The sequence below is a fragment of the Lutjanus erythropterus genome, chromosome 24, assembly GCF_056507025.1.
Source record: "Lutjanus erythropterus isolate fLutEry1 chromosome 24, fLutEry1.hap2, whole genome shotgun sequence".
Taxonomy (NCBI): Eukaryota; Metazoa; Chordata; class Actinopteri; order Lutjaniformes; family Lutjanidae; genus Lutjanus; species Lutjanus erythropterus.
In genome coordinates this window covers 12,314,069-12,331,181 of record NC_139340.1, presented here as the reverse complement: position 1 = coordinate 12,331,181, position 17,113 = coordinate 12,314,069, and the positions used below count along the sequence as shown (strand labels likewise).

General features: G+C 40.1%; 1 long non-coding RNA gene across 1 annotated transcript in view; it reads right to left on the bottom strand.

Annotated features, from left to right (window-relative positions):
- Window positions 1–839: 839 nt before the first annotated feature.
- The window catches only part of LOC146304800 (uncharacterized), a 114,293-nt gene continuing 98,019 nt past the window's right edge, over window positions 840–17,113 (bottom strand). The window contains exon 4 of the long non-coding RNA XR_014769337.1: window positions 840–939. This is a non-coding gene — a long non-coding RNA (uncharacterized LOC146304800). The remainder of the gene's footprint in view (window positions 940–17,113) is intronic.

Here is a 17,113-nt window from a genome sequence, read left to right as displayed (position 1 = left end):
AGTGGCTTGTATTTCCAATTGAGTTAAGTCAAGTGCAGTCAAGTTAATTGGTGGAAGAAGTACTCAGATCTTTTACTCAAGCAAAAGTATGTAAAAATACTCCACTGCAAGAAGAAATCCTGCATTCAAAATCATTAGGTCAGTAAAAGCATCATTTTTTATAATTAAAAGAATTAAAAGTAAAAGTTTCTGCAGAAATACATCCCGTTAGTGAAACATTACTGAGTCTGACCTCACCAGAAAAAGAAATCTGTGCAAGCAGCTTATTATGACCCATATTTACATTTACTGTTAGGCGATGACCAAAGCAAAGGAGGAAGTCAGGTGATGCGGTATAAAGGGGCGAGAAAGTCTGCAGATGGGGGAGGTCAGGGCGCATGGGTGAGTCAAACACACCCAGACTTTCACCCAACGGGACGCTGTTTGTGTCTCGTGTGAAACCAAAGTTCAACGTTCAAGCTGACAGATAAATGTAGTAGAGTAAAAATCATATTATTTCTCTCTGAAATGTAGTGAAGTAGAACCTCATTGTACCTATGTGCAGTACCCGAGTAAATGTACACCACTACTCAAGTTCAGTTAAAGTTGAGTCAGGTATTTTTTATTTGAACTTGCCATATGTTATGAGTTGTCTCAAATGGCTCTTTTTGGCGTTATTTGTACCCTGAATGTCTACATTTTGATGATGAAAATGAGTTTTTGCACTGAGGATTAATAAATCTGTCTAATGTGATCCAAACGACACAACATTACACTGAACGTCCAAACCAATTTAGGACACAACAGGTGAACAAAATACAAAACTGACAATAGCCGAACAAACAAAATTAACTACCCTTACCTTACTGTGGCAGGTGTTTCATACAGTCCGAGGTCCAGCCGAGGTGAAGCCACTTGTCACGGCTTATTACATCTTTGACAGGTGGAGGCCAGGCGCATCTAAAATCAACAACAGAAACAAACATTATTATTTTCATGTGAAATTTACCTGTAATTGAATGTAAACCTGAAAGAGGGATTTTAGTTAGATGGTGAGAACGTGGTGGCGGCCATTACGCCATACAAAGAATAAAATACTTTCATCACCAAAGCAGATATTGATTTTGTTCAGGAAGTGTTTTAAAATGATAATAATAATGTATAGGATGACAATAGCCATGATATTGTACAGAAGTATTTCAGTGGGTGTTGATGGGTGGATGAGATGTAATGGATCACTCTCATGTGAAAAGCAGCCCAGTCACGTTCACAGACAGTTGGCCAAATGTCTTCACCAAAGCCGTGGAAACTTTGTCCTTATTTCACAAATGACAGGAAAAAAAAATAGCATGCAAGGCTACATCTGAAGCCACATTTTGCATTTGTTTTTGTTTTTTTGTTTTTTTTTCCTGCAGAGATCTTTTCTTGGTTCGAGCTGTATTTGAAGACAGATGTGAAAAGCCACAGTTTTTCATTATAGTGTTAAGTCAGGCCACATTTTGTCTTCTTTGGAGTCTCACTGAGTCACATCCCAGGCAGGCAGGGCGGTCTAGTTCTTTCAAAATTGGATTTAAGCAGAAAACCAATACATTTAAGTTACTTAAATAAGTTTTCAATAGGATAAAAGGAGTAATATGTAAGATCTGAGCATTAAAAAATAGGTACTGCAGTACAAATAGCGAGTCAGAGCCATAGACGGTACATTGATTAGGTTGAATCTCTATTTAATAAACGATCTATGGTTCATCTATTGTTTAGAAGCTCAGGCAGGTCACCCGCAGGACGCAGGGACATGAGCACAGGACAAGCTTGCCACCATATTTTGTCAATGACGAGTGCTACACTGAAAGTTGATCAGCTGTTTATAACTGTCAATTGTCTATCAATGTAAAGCTAAGCCCATTATCCTGAACACAAAGCCCACTGCTCCGACTTGTGGGGGACTTGGGGTTCAGTGACTGCCTGTCTTACTCCCTGCCTCCATTAACATATTCCTGAAATTAACTGTTATAAACATCTACGCCTTCTAAAAGATTATAATGATTTCTTACAACTCATAAACAGACACTTACTCATAATGTGAACATTCGGCATTAATTTGAACTCTAAACATGAAACAGGGAAATAAAAACAGATGTTCTGGACCAGAATGTAAGTTTCAAAGGAGAGCAAACTGACTGTAGTGTTATTATCCAAGAAGCAAATATTTCAATTTAGCATGTTTTCTTAATCTCTGTTGACATACCATAGTCATTTTATTATTACAGTTATTTCTGAATTTCTCTTTTAATATAATAGAAGGTGAGTTTGAAAATCTTAACCTGCAGGATCATCTTTTCCATCAGCACGACTTTACAACTTCAAACTGAATGTGGATACGCCAATATCTCCCATTAACTTCTGTGGGGAGCAGATCCATTATCAGGTGACTGTCATCGTCATGGTAACAAAAATAAACATATGGTTAACGGTGTGAAACAGTCACAGTTTGGTCTGGTTTAGGCACAAAACTACTCAGTTAGATTTCAGGGTTAAAATAAGTACGTTGAGTTTCGTTAAATCATGTTACGTACATGACAGTCGGCGCTGGTTTTTGTTTCACGTGTGACGTGAACACTGGGCTCCTGTGTTCGTTTGACGTCCAACAATCTCAACACTTTAAAGATTACGATGCCACTTCACTTTTTCATGCTCTCCACAGAAGGTAACAGAAAGGACAGGTGTATCACCTGCATGTAAAGTTGGACTTTGGCATATGCACTGCACACTATTTGAAAGTGTTTTATTTGAGTATTTATGGAAATTATCAGAATTATTCTTGATTATTTTCAGTGAATTTTTAAATACTTCTACAGATATTTTATTAAAAAAGAATCATTCCAAAGTTTACAAACAAAACAGGGTTTATTTCTTCAAAAACATGCAGAGAACAAATACCCACTAGTGGCCTTTTACATGCACACACCCACACAAACAGACAAATATTCTCTTTCCTATTTTCTCTCTAATCAATCGACTATTATCTGCACAAACTCCTTAAGCTGCTCAATGGGAAAAGCTGGCTGATTGTTTTTCCATTAAGTAATATTACTGCTACACATACAGCCACAGGTCGATGCGGCGCTCATTATGGCCGCGGGCTGATAATAATTAACCACTAATGTGTGTAGAAACAGGCCCCCGATGGGCTGATGGTAAAGCGCGGCGCTCCCCGAGGAAACCAACACAGCGGCTCGCTCCGACTGCTTATTTGGCTCACTTGCTTCACAAAGAAACCAAAACAGGCCCCACAGACTCCAAATGGGATTAAGCAGATGAATTAAGCAGGGGAGTAATTGGAGGTGAATGTGTTTGTGCTACTCTGAGAAACGATGACTGGATGTTTAGTATGGAAAGTGTGAATTTGCAGTCATGTTTGCTTGTTGTAAGTGCAAAGGCAAAATGCACAAATCACTATAGACATTTCATTTGATAAGGTACCCTTTATTAAGCATTTATAAGTTGTAATTAATGTCTTTATTTGTTTATAAATAATTTATGAATGCTAGCAATAAAAATACCATTACTAAGGACAAATTTTAAGTATTAAGGGATTAATAAAAGGTCAAGAGTGCCTTTCTGATATGCCAACAACTAGAGTGCTGGGTGCTGATGTTGACTTTAAACCACAAACCAGCGATAATGTAACATCAAACAGTCTATATCAGTGTCCCTAGTGGCAGATAAATGCACAAAAGTGCATCAGTGCATCTCTACAATCAGATCTGCAGTTCGAAACATCAATATGTCATTAATAAAAGTTAATAAACATCAGGTCTGCATTTAAATTAGCCAATAAAGTCAGTGATAAGGAGGCCTCCTTTTCTAATAAGCAGACCCACATGGAATCTGTGCTGCAGAATTCCAACATTTCCGCTGATTTTCCTCAGATTTTCTGCAGATTTGAAACAGTGTTAGATGCTGCTCGTAAAACTCAGAATGTTATAAATCCCATTACCTGGTTATTTATTAATGTATTTGTTTGTATAAGCGCTGAATGGGTAATTGTTTTCTTTTCTTCTTCTTCTAAAATCGAAAATTTAAAGGTTCTACTAAAATCTCCTAAATATGTCTTTCAGCTGTGGTTGAGGTCATTTTGTTTTGTTTAGATGTATTACGTGCTGCCTGCTAACAGACCATCAAGCCTGCTATAATTAATGTTAGTCAGCATTTAAAAATGCCTTTAAAAGTGTCTCCAACTTTCTAATAAGCTATCAGCAAAAGTTACAGTATAAAGTCATCTTAATAAATCAGTGCTCTTACAGTAAAATAATAATTTCTCTCACAATAAGTCTGGAAAACAGTATATCACTGGAAATGTTGTAAAAAGTTGGTCAAACTGTCTCTTGGAAGACAAAGTGTGATGCCGGAGGAAGATAAACACCAGTAACAACCTGGCAACCCAAAAGACGTTCTTATCACTTGCTTATAACCAGTGTTAAGCAGTGTCTTTCCAGTTGCTTTATATTGCTTTATGATCATTGTGCGTCATTTTTCTTGTGCTCATTTTGTGTGTCTTTGAGTGACGTTTTGCAGGTGAAACCCAGGGAGCCCCTGACTCGTTGCGCCCTTGGGCCTGTGTCCAGTCAGCCCGTTCAGTAATCCATCCATCGGTAAACCTACATTTAGGAGCAGCTCAGGGTGTGAGTTGTTGGATGGTCATTAAATCCAAAATGTAGCACTGCCTGCTCTTAAAACTCAACCTCCTGTTTTCCATTTCTACACATGTAAATACAAAAGATGGTACGCGTGGGTGTGGAGGCTTTGGAGTTGTTTAAAAGCACCTTTGATGGAGTTGGGCTGAGTAACAAAAGTAAAATAATGCAATTTTTTGTAATAAGTAATTGACGCTGGTGTAAAGGCCACAATCTATGATATATGAGGGAAAAGATGAGGATAAATTAATTAATACATCCACTAATTAACTATTGTAAATTTGTAAAAAAAAAAGACTAAAATCGTGTTTGCAATGTAAGAGGAAGGACGGCTGAATAAGATAACACTAAGTTTGTCCATAATTTAAATGGACTCTAAGTGGAGAAGAACCAGAAATGAAATGAGAGGCAGTTGGTTAAAAACAACAAAAAGTTGATTCCCTGTAGGGGAAGTCTGGGAAGCCAGATGTTCATGAGCCTCACGCTCACTGGAGTGCACGTCTGAGTACCAGTGTGCCTTTGCACGCGCGTGTGTGTGTGCATATGTGTGTGTGGGTGAGTGCGTTAGAGAGAAAGAGGCGTTTCCTGATGTCCTGGCCAGATGTTGCTGATCCCTGCCACTCAACACAGGGAAGTTTATACCCAGCTTTACAGAATTAGGAGAGACGAGTGGGACGAGAGAGTCAAATCCCACTGGACAAATTTGGTCGGCCGTTAAAAGAAAACCATTACGACTGTTTTTTTCAGTGGGTGGTATCTGACTTGTCCGAACATCGTGTGAGTTAAGTTCCCATAGAAATGTTGAGCATATTGTTTTCTTAAAAGACGTCATAAAAAGCTACGGGCCAGTCTGTGATTTACAAAAAGAAATCAGTCTTACTGTCGGCTCCAGCTAGCCTGTACAATAGCACCACTTGGGGTTTTGATCATTTATTGCAGAATTTACGAGCCAATGAAACTGAAGAGCCACAATAAGAAAAGCAATATGAAGACATGTGTTCTGAAAAATTAGACAGTATTAAATACTGTTGTTGCCAAATGGTAATTTCAAGATTATTTCACTTACTGACTGGTGATGACTTTTTAAAGTCTGAGAAAACAATCACAGTGATGAGAGTGATTACACACTTTCCCACTTCTTCATATTCCTTCTGCTGATTTCATACATTAGATTATTCAACTTTTAAAGCCAGCAATGCAGGTTAGCATCAGCTTTTCAGCATCCAGCATTCACATGACAATTTATTCAGATATTAGTTATAGTAGGGTTCTTAAAATGCTTCTTTTACTTCTATTAAAAGGAGCTTAGTGACTGGTGATGAATTTCTAAAAGCAGAGATAATGATCTAAGTGATATCATAGTGATGTCATCAGGGTTATCTCAGCGACAAATTCCTAACAGCTTAGGTTATAAACTGCAGACGTAGAAAGTTATGGGTTAGCTCCACGGTGCCAGGAGCCAAACCCAGTGATCAAACCTTGGTGTTGTTGGACTGAGAGTGCAAAGTGGTATTATGAGACAGAGCTAACCGGTTAGCATGCTAACTTCAGAAGATATTTCTACAATGTAATACTAGTGTTTGATAATTTTAGCTATTTTTTTGAAAGTTTTGCACAAAAATTCTTATATGGTGTATCTTTAATAACATAACAGGTTAATTAGTCAGTGGAGCAAGACGGACAATATGACAGGATTGGATACTGTTAACTCTTTATCAGTGTGAACTTTTTAAAACGAGTTTACATGTTCAGAAGATTTATTTCAAGTCAAACATTTTATTTTTAGGCTAAATATGACGCTTCAGCCAGGAGACGGTTAGCTTAGCTTAGCACAAAGACTAGAAATTGGGGAAGCAGTAAGTCTGGATAGCAACAAAAAAGGTATAAATAACGTGTTAATTGGCGACGTGCTAGTAGTGAGATTTGTTTTTACATTTCACACACAGCTGTTCTGTCATAATGCTAAGCTAAATGAGTGGTACGGATCTTCTCATCAGAAAATATATTAATTCTGTAAAAAAAACAGTTTATTATTCCCATTAGAATAAATTAAAAGAAAGGGCTGTCAGAATACAGCTAATTGAAACTGTATTGAAATTGAACGATGATGATTGAAATGCTGATTAGATGTAATCAGCCAGTGTTTACTCACATGTAAAGAATCGATTCTTTAACTGCCATCGATTATCTGACAAATAAAGCTAATCAGAAATTTTAATTGCATTCAAAACCAATTAAAAGACTGTATCCAAGTTCGATTATAACAATGTCCAGATTGGAGAATGAAAAAGTTTTTATCCTGTCTGTGTCCACTTGTGCTCGCTCAGTAATGCCTGTGTGATGCGACATACATCAGTCTGTCTGTCTGTCTGTGCATCTGTGCCGTCCCTCTGGTCTAAAGCCCTGTGTTTACAATGTGTGTGCGTTTCAGCTTTGTACATGTGTGGTTCTACATTTCTGTGCGTAAGTGTGTTTTTGCTCCTATATGTCCACACTTGCATCTGTCTTTACCCTCACATATGTGCGTGCACACATGTGTATGTGTGCGTCTCTCCCTGTGTGTGTTCAGTGCTGGCGTGGGGATCCATCTGTGTCAGGTTAACCCGCTGGGAGCCTCTCCCAGCAGGTAGTCCTGGAGGGCCTAAATCATCTGGACGGCCAGAAGCGTGAAATCCTTCCAGGCCTGGACAGATGTCTCTCTGTTCAGCCCGACTCAGCCTTCAGCGACCTCACAGACCTTTAAAGACCCTCGGAGCAGACTTTGGATGCCAAAACGTGGACCAGACTCTATTACTTCACAAACCAAAATAAGCAACAATGCAACAAAGCAAACAATCTTTTTTAACATGCTGCATCTCGATCACAAAAGTCTAGTTTTGCTCACTAAATGCATATAAATACAGGTAAATAAATAAACAAATTTACTACCATGGTTGCTGCATGCTATCCGACTGGACAACATGCCAAGGCCAGGTCAGCCAGAGGCTAACCCAGCTTGTGAGTGTAGGTGTGACACAGCAGAAAGGCAGTGAGAGAGTGAGAGACAGAGTCCTGCCCTCTGTGACCTGAAGACCATCTGCACAAACCTTCATCCTTCACACATCACAAGTTGAGCAGTGCATAGTGATGGGCTTTGACTCAATATCGGATTACGTTTGTTGCAATGTAAGAGGTACTTCATGTCCCATTTCAGACTGCTCATACAAAGTACATGTGGTTGCATTGGTGACATTTTAGCTGACAAGTTAGCAGTCTTCAGCCCTTTGTTGGATTGTGTCACTGCCTTTAAACATAAAGTGCGAGATGAACTTAACAACACTTTAAAAATACAACACCTCCAGCCAGTATCGTGTCAATCATGGATGGACGGACTTGTGCTGCAGCAGTTATGCACCATTGTGGCGTGGTCACACACGTGCAAATTTGCAAACTTTCTTCATGTTCAACTTTGGTGAATTTTGAAACCAGCCTCAACCAATAGCAAAGGCATTAATGTGTTATTCTCCTTAGCAGGATGGTCAGTCCCCTAAATCTGACCACAGCCTCCCGCTGCTAAAAGACAATTCAATGGCGCCTCTACAAGTCTGGTGATGCCAAAAGATAAATGAAGAAAATAAAGACTGAGAGCAGAGGTGGGATTCAGATATTTGCCAAATTCACAAGCAATAAAAATAATGAAGAATTTGCCATATACAGAATTGCACAAAGCTGATAAGGTTTCACTAACTCAACAACTCAAAACGCCGCAATTCTTTGAGGGAGTCTTGGGACATTCATCTCATTGACAGAGGATCAAATTGCAGTTACTGTTTTGTTTTGGAGGGTTTTTTGGACAATTTTACTATCATTAAAAATAGTTTAAATGGTGAAATCAGTTGTAACAAATACCTGTGGCTTATCTTGGCAGGTAAAACACACAAGACACAGAGGAGCCCAACGTCAATGTTACACAAATTTCTTACCAAGACAAAAGAATACCCTAATGTATTACCTCGCTGAATTCACGAGAAGGGACAAATGATTAAGAAACTGACATAGATAGCGTTTATAGTTTATCAAGTTTCCTCTAACACAACACAAACAACTTTTTAAAGGAAGTCTGGTACTTTCTCCCCAGGTGACAGAGGACTATATCGCATCACTGAATCTCTGTCTTTCTCGTATCAACAACGAAAACACATTAAATAATCATGTGTGCTGCTTTTATATTGCAGATTTTGTGAGCTGAAGTGTGATTACTGTGTGTGAGCCGCAGGAGGATGCTGATGAGACCTCTCATTTAGTAAAGAAGTTTATGAAAATCAAACCAAATCTTTCCGCTTAATCTGCCTGATTTAACTGCAGGTGTAATAATATTCAGGAAGCGATGGATCAAATGTGAGAACAATATCTTGGGAGCATTACACGTTTTTAGAATTTGTCTCTTTTAAATATCTGTCTGTCTATAATATATGTCTGATATTAATCATACTAAATGGCAAACCGCATATAAAGAATTGAAAAGCATTTGAAAAATCCACTGAGGCCCATTTTGATGACAACAGTGGACATTTTTTCAGAAGCAGCGATAAAACACTCTCAATGGTTTCGCGTTAGCTTCCTGTCCATTGGAGGCCTCCTGTACCAGCTGATTGAGCTGGTGTTATGTTTTAAGCCTAGGTGGCTGGCCCATTGGTCTAATGGGTTCCAGCTGCGACTGTGTGTCTGCATTAAGTCCTCAAGTGGAAAAGTGGCTGCAAAGTCAAACCACCTGGTGAGGCCGAGCTGCCGGGGAGGTGTGAGGTGGTGCTTGATGAGATAAACCATGGAAAAGCTCGCCCGTGATAACGGAAAGGACCTTGGCAAAACTTCTTAACTAATTTTTCTTTCATTCAAAGCTGCTGCCACTTCATAATTTGATGTGTATTTCCCTCATAAGAACAAAAAAAAAGAACACAAGCAGCTTATTGATATCCATGCTACAGGTGCTGTTTTGGCACGAGCCGTCAGCCAAAATAACATTTGCCAATTTGAATAATTTGGGCTTACAAGCTATTTTAGAGGCTTAATCTGCTACATTTTCAATGCTTCACCATTTGACCTTGGCCCATTTCAACACAAAGCCTGACAAAAAGCAACAGGATCCTCTCAATCCGTGTGTGACCGCTAACGCAGCTAACAACAGCTGTAATTTCGTTGGCCTGATACTGCGGCCTTGTCACAAGTGTAGCTACGGACGAGCGAATAATTCTTTTACAAGCAGCATGACAGGAGAGATGGCAACCGACTCTAGGATTTCACGTTCGTCCGGGGAGACGTCTCGGCAGCAAATACGTTTTGGCACAAGCACGTAGTGGTTGTCACATTAAGATTCTCCGTTTTTAAGCCTGCATTTAAACAGGAAAGTCAGCTTAGGAGATATTAATTTTCAGAGCCTTGAGGAAATACCTGCATTGCTCTCACACTCAGGATTTAGGACTTCTTCTGAGCCTCTGCCTTGCTCAAGGGTGATTCTTTACAGGGAGGGACTAGCATGTCTCATTCAACACCCGGGCCCTCAGTTCCCAAACACATATTCAAACTGGCAACCCTCCAGTCTATTATATTTCTACTGCCAAGCAGTGATTTGAAAATTTGCATGTTTTGTATGTGGATCCTTTTAAAATTAATTCCATATGATGTTATCAAGTGCTTGATTAAGTAAAGATATTTTTAAAATCTGTTTGGAAAAACAGTTTTCAGTCATCTGGCAGCAATGGCCTGAATGCACATAACAAATAAACAGCTCAGCTTAGCTTTAAGGGGGAAATAGCAAGTCTGGCTCTGTACAAAGGTAAAAATAGTTTGCCAAACAGATCTCATTTGTTTAATGTATAATTCCTCTGACTGGTAGAAAAAAACTAAATGTAAAACAAGTTTTAAGGGCCAGAGAGAAATAGTTAAAGCATGAAAATCCCTAGAATACTACTCTTTTTTATGCTCAAACACACCAGATAGAACATGATAATCAGGGTTCAGGGTGCAGATAGGCCTATTTGTTTCCTTTGGACCAAGCTAGCTAGTTGGATTCCCTGCTTATAGTGTGTGTGTGTGTGTGTATACTTTTTTAAAAATGCACTGTTATCGCATTGGTACTCTATATTGCCCGAAACGCAAAGTTCAGGCATCCAAATCGGCACCAGGAAGCAAAGAACAGTATTAGAACATCTTTAGACATGAGAGTGATATCAATCGTGAAAAGGTGTATGTCCAAAAATGCCACATAATTTCTTCGAAGATTTAAAAACTACAGGAAAACCGTCCATGGCACACACACACACACACACATCAGCGATATCAGCGTGGCCCTCGGGGCTGTAAGTGACCGTGCCACACTGCATCCATCACGGCTCGTCTCCGCCAGCCCACAGCTCAGGCCCGGGTTGGAAAATGGTGCGCAATGCAGCTGATGAGCTGGTGAGAGATATTTATGAGGATCCTCGTAACCAGCCGAACAGATCCCAGGCAGATGAGTCCGACCCGGGGAGCTGCACTTTTTCCACGATAGCACTTAACATGTTACCTCCAGCTGTCACTCTGGGAGGATGTTTTACCATGTGGAGCGGTCTAAAGCAAGACACAGCTCATCAGTAATAAGTCAGTGTTGTTTCTGAAAGAGAACACTAACTAGAAACCTGAACATATTTCTTTAAAAAGAAATTATTTTGCTTCAATTCTCCTATGAGCACTTAAGCCACACAAATGCAGAAAACAGCTTCTATTGTTTTCAAAGGAAGTGTTCCCCTCCATGGTTAATGGCAATGCCTGGCACCCATTGTCTATAATGTCGTTTGTGGGTAAAGGCAGACAAACCCAAGTACCCACCGGGTATCCCTCTCTGTGGCTGGTAACATTTTGTGTTATGTCTGACACATGCGTGTTGACTCCTGCTGTTGCATGCATGTCATTCATCATTTAAAAGTTAATATTTAGAGATTATTTAGATCTTAACTGAGCGGTAAAAACCGCACAATAGGAGCCTAGAAGAGGGCAAACGTGGATTCTAACATAAAAGCATGACTGATTTTCTGTTTTTCATGAATTGAACAAAAAGAAAAATTCTAATAGGAACCAATGGTAGCGCCCTAGCAATCTTTTGTCATCCTTTTCCAACAACTGCTCAAGCAAGTCACTACAGTATGTGGAGGAGGAAATCAGTTCAGCAAGCTCCAGGAGGAAAAAAAAAAGAAGACATGTCAGAGTGAGTTACTTTGAGGAAAGAAAAGAGTGACAGTGAGAAAGAGCCAGTGTGATTTGGTCTTCTGTCATCTGCCTTCTGGATCCCTGTACACAAAACATGTTGCGATTGAAAGAGATGGAGAGAGGGGAGAGAAAGAGACAATCCCTCTAATCCATCTGGCATCCTTATGCTGCTGTTTAGGCCCCGTGGTGACTTCAGAGATAGAAGATGAGCATGAAAGGGAATTACAACGAAGCCCCTTTCACTGATTCCAAAAAATCTGCTCCAAATTACTTTGAGAGCAAATATCAACTTAAACAGGCCGCCTCTCCCTTCTCCCTCTCTCTGAGTTCACGACTTCCTCCGCAAACAAGGCCAAGAGTGGGATGGGACGAGGACCAGCAGCCATTTGAGTCCCCCTCTGATGGATCGAACATGGCACTTATGCTAATTCGCCTCGTTTTTTGGCCAGCACCACGCGCATTCTTACCCAGCCGAGACTCCACTTGGAATGTGCAGTTGTGGCAGCAAAGCAAAGCGCTCGGAGATGCTGCTGCTGCTGCTTAGGCCTAAACTGTTTCTACTTACTATCTTAGCTGGATGGCAAACAGACTTTGCGGCCAAGTGGAGAGCAGCACATACAGCCATCGGCAAGCAGTCGGGCTCAAAGTGTAAGTACTGCATGTACGAGCAGGATGCGTGGAAAAAAGAGCCTGGAAGACCTCAGAAGACCTGACGTTTCAGAAAAAAAAAGTTTATTTACGCTGGAATTTTCTCCCCATTTCGTAATAACAAATCGATAAAACATGCTACATCACATCGGCTGGTCAATAGCTGTTTTTAAATACGGAGTCTCCTGAGGTGAAGAAGCCTGAGAAAAACACCAGCCGTCTCAGTGGCTATCCTCAGCACAATGGAGCTTTTTAGCGTCTTTCGGCTCGTAGTTTTAGTTTTTTGGCACAGTAGGAGCTGTTTTAAGCAAGAAAGCTCATATCTAAACCAGAGAACTGGTCAATTTCAACTTCAGAAACAACTTGTGTGACAATAGAGAGCACCAGCAACCGGTTACTGGGCTTTAAGTACATGACGTAAGTAACATAACGCAAGGTTAAATGGCAGCAGTTTGGTTAGGTTTAGGCAGCAAACCAACTTTATTAGATTTAGGTAAAAAGGTCATGTTTGTATTAAAATACATTTAAAATGCTGACTTTTGTTTTTTCTTGGGACACGAACCCTGGTCTCCTCCGTGAGACATTTCAGCAGCTAAAGAACCAGATATTCACCTAAGAAGATGGTGGAGACCAAAACAGAGCTAAAAGAGATGTAACTACTGGACAAAAATCCATCAGGTTGCCAGAACCAAGACTTGATGCAACATAGCACGTCAGTATGGTGTTTACCAAATTATTCTGCTGCCCCCAAGTAGTTAAAAAGAGGGCTTACAGATACCAAAGTAAACTATTGCTCTTAGCTGGAGTAGTGAGCAATATAGCTAAAATTTGTAAATGTTAATTTTGGAGTTTTTGGTGACAATAGAGCATCCAAAGAGGCTGCAATGGAAGCACACCATCTACATCAGACACGTGTACATTACTGACCAAACAAACAGTATATATCATTTTATATAAAAATATTAGACCAAGATGCATTAAAGCATATTTAAAAAGATCATAAGATAAATCCACACATTACCATCAAGCTGTCCCGTTCATTGGTCTCATATATTGTCCCAAATGGCATAATACAGCCAGAGATATTACAGAGAGAGCTACCACTGTATAAACAGCATGGCAAAAATGGGTATGTAATCATTTTCCCAGCCCTATTCATGGACAAGTGAAACAGACGTATCCTGAGAGTCTGCTGTTTTACATTTGAAGTTCAGTATTTATGAAACTGGCCTGATATTAAAACCAACCTGAAGGTATGCTGACTTGGCAACATATATCATTAATCTGTTGCTGTATTGCATCTGGAAAGTTTGACCAAACAGTTTGAAGGAGTCTTTGATGATGCACCTTGAAACTGCTGCAACACTCACTCCGCTATAGTGAAGCAGCTGTTCCAGTGAACACTCGGCTTGATCGAAACGTGCCCTGCTGTGGTCCTCTTATTATCTAAACACACATCTGCTCTGATTGATATGCTTGAAGTGGGCCAATTTCACCTCCATGTGCGATGCGATAGCCATTTATTTGTTCAGCTTTAATTGTTGAAGCTCCTGTCAGCGCGGCAAGGGGAGCACAGCTGCGGGAAGGTGACACGTTGGCACGGGATCAGGACAATTCGATACCGTTTGTACGCCTGCTTTCGAATTAGCATTAACCAAATCGAAAAACTCGGACCGCCAATATGTGTCGCTGTCAGATGCTGTGTGTGATAAAGGCAATCGGCACCTCTCGGCACACTACAGTACATTAATTTAAGTGTAATGTATATTTTGAACATGAATTTTATCTCTTTAGACTTCAAATGACGTGAAGCTGCAACACTATATCTCTCACACCCTTTCACTCACTCTCACACACATACTGAATCACATATATGCTGCAGGCTTGTCCACATGTCTTATATTCATGCAGAGATTGACAGATACAATTGCATGCACATGCAATCGTGTTCCTTCAGCTTAATTTGAAGGCACTTGGGGGTCAAGGATTTCTTTCAATCAAAAAGAGTTCTGACAAGGGGAACGTCTTTATCCCCCGTCAAGAAAACAATCTGCAAATTATTTGAATTAAAAGTGAAGGAGCTGCACGAACATCTGGGAGCAGACTGCCGGAGAGTTTTTCTTTTTTCGGAGCAACCTCTCCTCTCACTACAGGCATGAGAAAATAATAAGTGGAGAGCTGAATTTGTGTCAGCGCGGCTCAGGAAAATAAGATATCATGTCTTGCTGTCGGTTTGATGTCAGGCTCTCTGAGTCGTACCCGAATGCCTCATCCCGTTGAGGCTGCGATGGAGGCCGCCAGAGCAAGGGGAGTTCAGCCAGAGTTCACGTCTACAGCCACTAACCAGCTCTCATTTCCCTCCTCTTCATCAGCTCTCTATTTACCTCTTATTTTCCTCCCCCCTCTCTGTTTTCCCTTCTCTGACTTCTCATCAAATTGTGTAACACAGTGCTCCCAGCGCTGAGCAACTTCTCCTCGATGTCTCCTTTGGTGTATGTTACTCAGCAGAGCCAAGGCGAACCCATGGGACGGCCTCGCCCAGTCCCAGCGTCGCTCAGATCTCCAGCTTGACACGTTGTTTGCGTCTTCATCAAATTGCTGTCAATGGACTCTTGATTTGTGATCAAGAACATGTGTTTCGGTCCACATTTCGCTGGTCAAGAGCAATCAACAGAGGCGGCAGGACAAACTATATGGTGAGTTTCCAGCTGCAGAGATGCAGCTGATCACATGTGACACACCCAATCTCAGAGAAGATGAACTTCCTGTCTGTCCTGTGGTCGAGTTTAGATGCTTGCATTTTCTGGATCGCAACAAAACAATGAAACAATGGTCTTCAGACCAACTGGGCAAAATATTGAATTAAGGGAACTTTAATTTAATTTGACTTGTCAAAGTCAGTTTATGAGTCATTGGGAGCTCCAAAAACTGTTATGTAATGTCTTCTGTGCCTCTGGAGGAGTTTTGGTGAGTCTGAGAAAATTATTCAGATGATATCACTTGACTATTCTCTACTATTCAACTGTAGTGTCCAGTGTTTTTGAAGCTTGACACATACTAGGGACTAAAGGGCATCTGCTGCGTTGATTTTGACCATTTTTACTGTCCTTGAAAAGTTCTCATATGTTCATTCATAACTAAATTGCAGAGAAAAAATTTAAAAAATCTTAAAGAATCTTAAATAAGTTGGCTAGTGAAATATGTTGGTATGTGATCATCAGCTCTTGCTGGATTAGAAAAACACCAGATGTAAATTGGCTGATCTGTCATTCAAAGATTGTTCTCTTTAAAATTGTACTTTATTCTTGTCTTATTCTAACTTTGTCCCAAGTGGGGGGCAAATTCCTAAAACAAATAATTTTTTAAAAATGAAATTGAATTCCTCCTTTTATTATTATTATCTATATTATTATATGTTTTTTCCCCAAACATTTGCTGTTGTTTTTTCATTGGGTTTTTGAAAACACCTTTTAAAAGGGGGGGCACAGCATTAAGCTAATGCTATCTAGGGGGCTTTGCGAGTACTTCCCCTTGATTGTAAAAATGCTGTTGCTACTTCCTTCCTAGAGAAGTGGTCTGAAAAGTTGGCATGTCAAAATCCATCAGCAGAGTCAGAAAACCCTGATGACATATTCTGAGTTAATGTCATATTTAATCACAGCAGCCATACTGCAGTTATTGGAGCCTGTGTTTATGATCCTTCCATGTCCCTCCCTAGAAAATTATTTTAATTTTCTTCAGCGCTCTGAAACAACCCTCCACAGCATCCACGCTGTAACCAGACCCCTGCCAAGTTTACATGCCGTCACAAACCAACTAATCTTTGAACGCTCAGAATGAAATAGTTTTCCTCACTTGAGCTTACAGTTTAACCACAGTCTGCTGAGAGACATTCATAAGCAGGTTTGAACAGCAGCTCGTTTATAAAAAGCTATTCTTATAGCTCACTTATACATACAGCTACATGCGTGATTATGAACCAGATTCTGACCTTTCAGATGTCCTCTAGGTCTCAGACTCAGCTCTGGTTAACACCTTTTTTTCCCCCACAAACACGAAACATGCATCACTGACCCTGCCTATACTATTTAAATTTAAAGGAAGACTCATTATCGTTTCCCGGCTCGTGCCATACACTGCTTAGATTGATCTGCCATGTTATGTGTCAGATCAGATAACCAGAAAGCCTGCTCTGACATCTGCATTTCGGATAAATCGACACACTGCTTCTCACGCATTGGTTGGTACAAAATGGCATGAACTGGGATTTCTGGTGTAGGTTAGCTCAAGATGCATTTATTTTGCTCAGGTGCCTGCATAACTAAAAGAATTTTGGGGCAGCTTTCAGTATAAATGATTTAAGGTCATTTTTTGCCCATATAAAGACAGATATTATATTAATAAACGTGCTTGACACAGTATAGGTACATACAAGTTCATGAAAATCCACTCAACTGAACAGACAAGCACAATTCAATCCAGGTTTCCTTAATTGAAACCCTCTCCCCCAGCTCCCTGATTAATTTATACTCCGAACATGATCTAAATTGACCCATCCAGCCGCGAGGTAT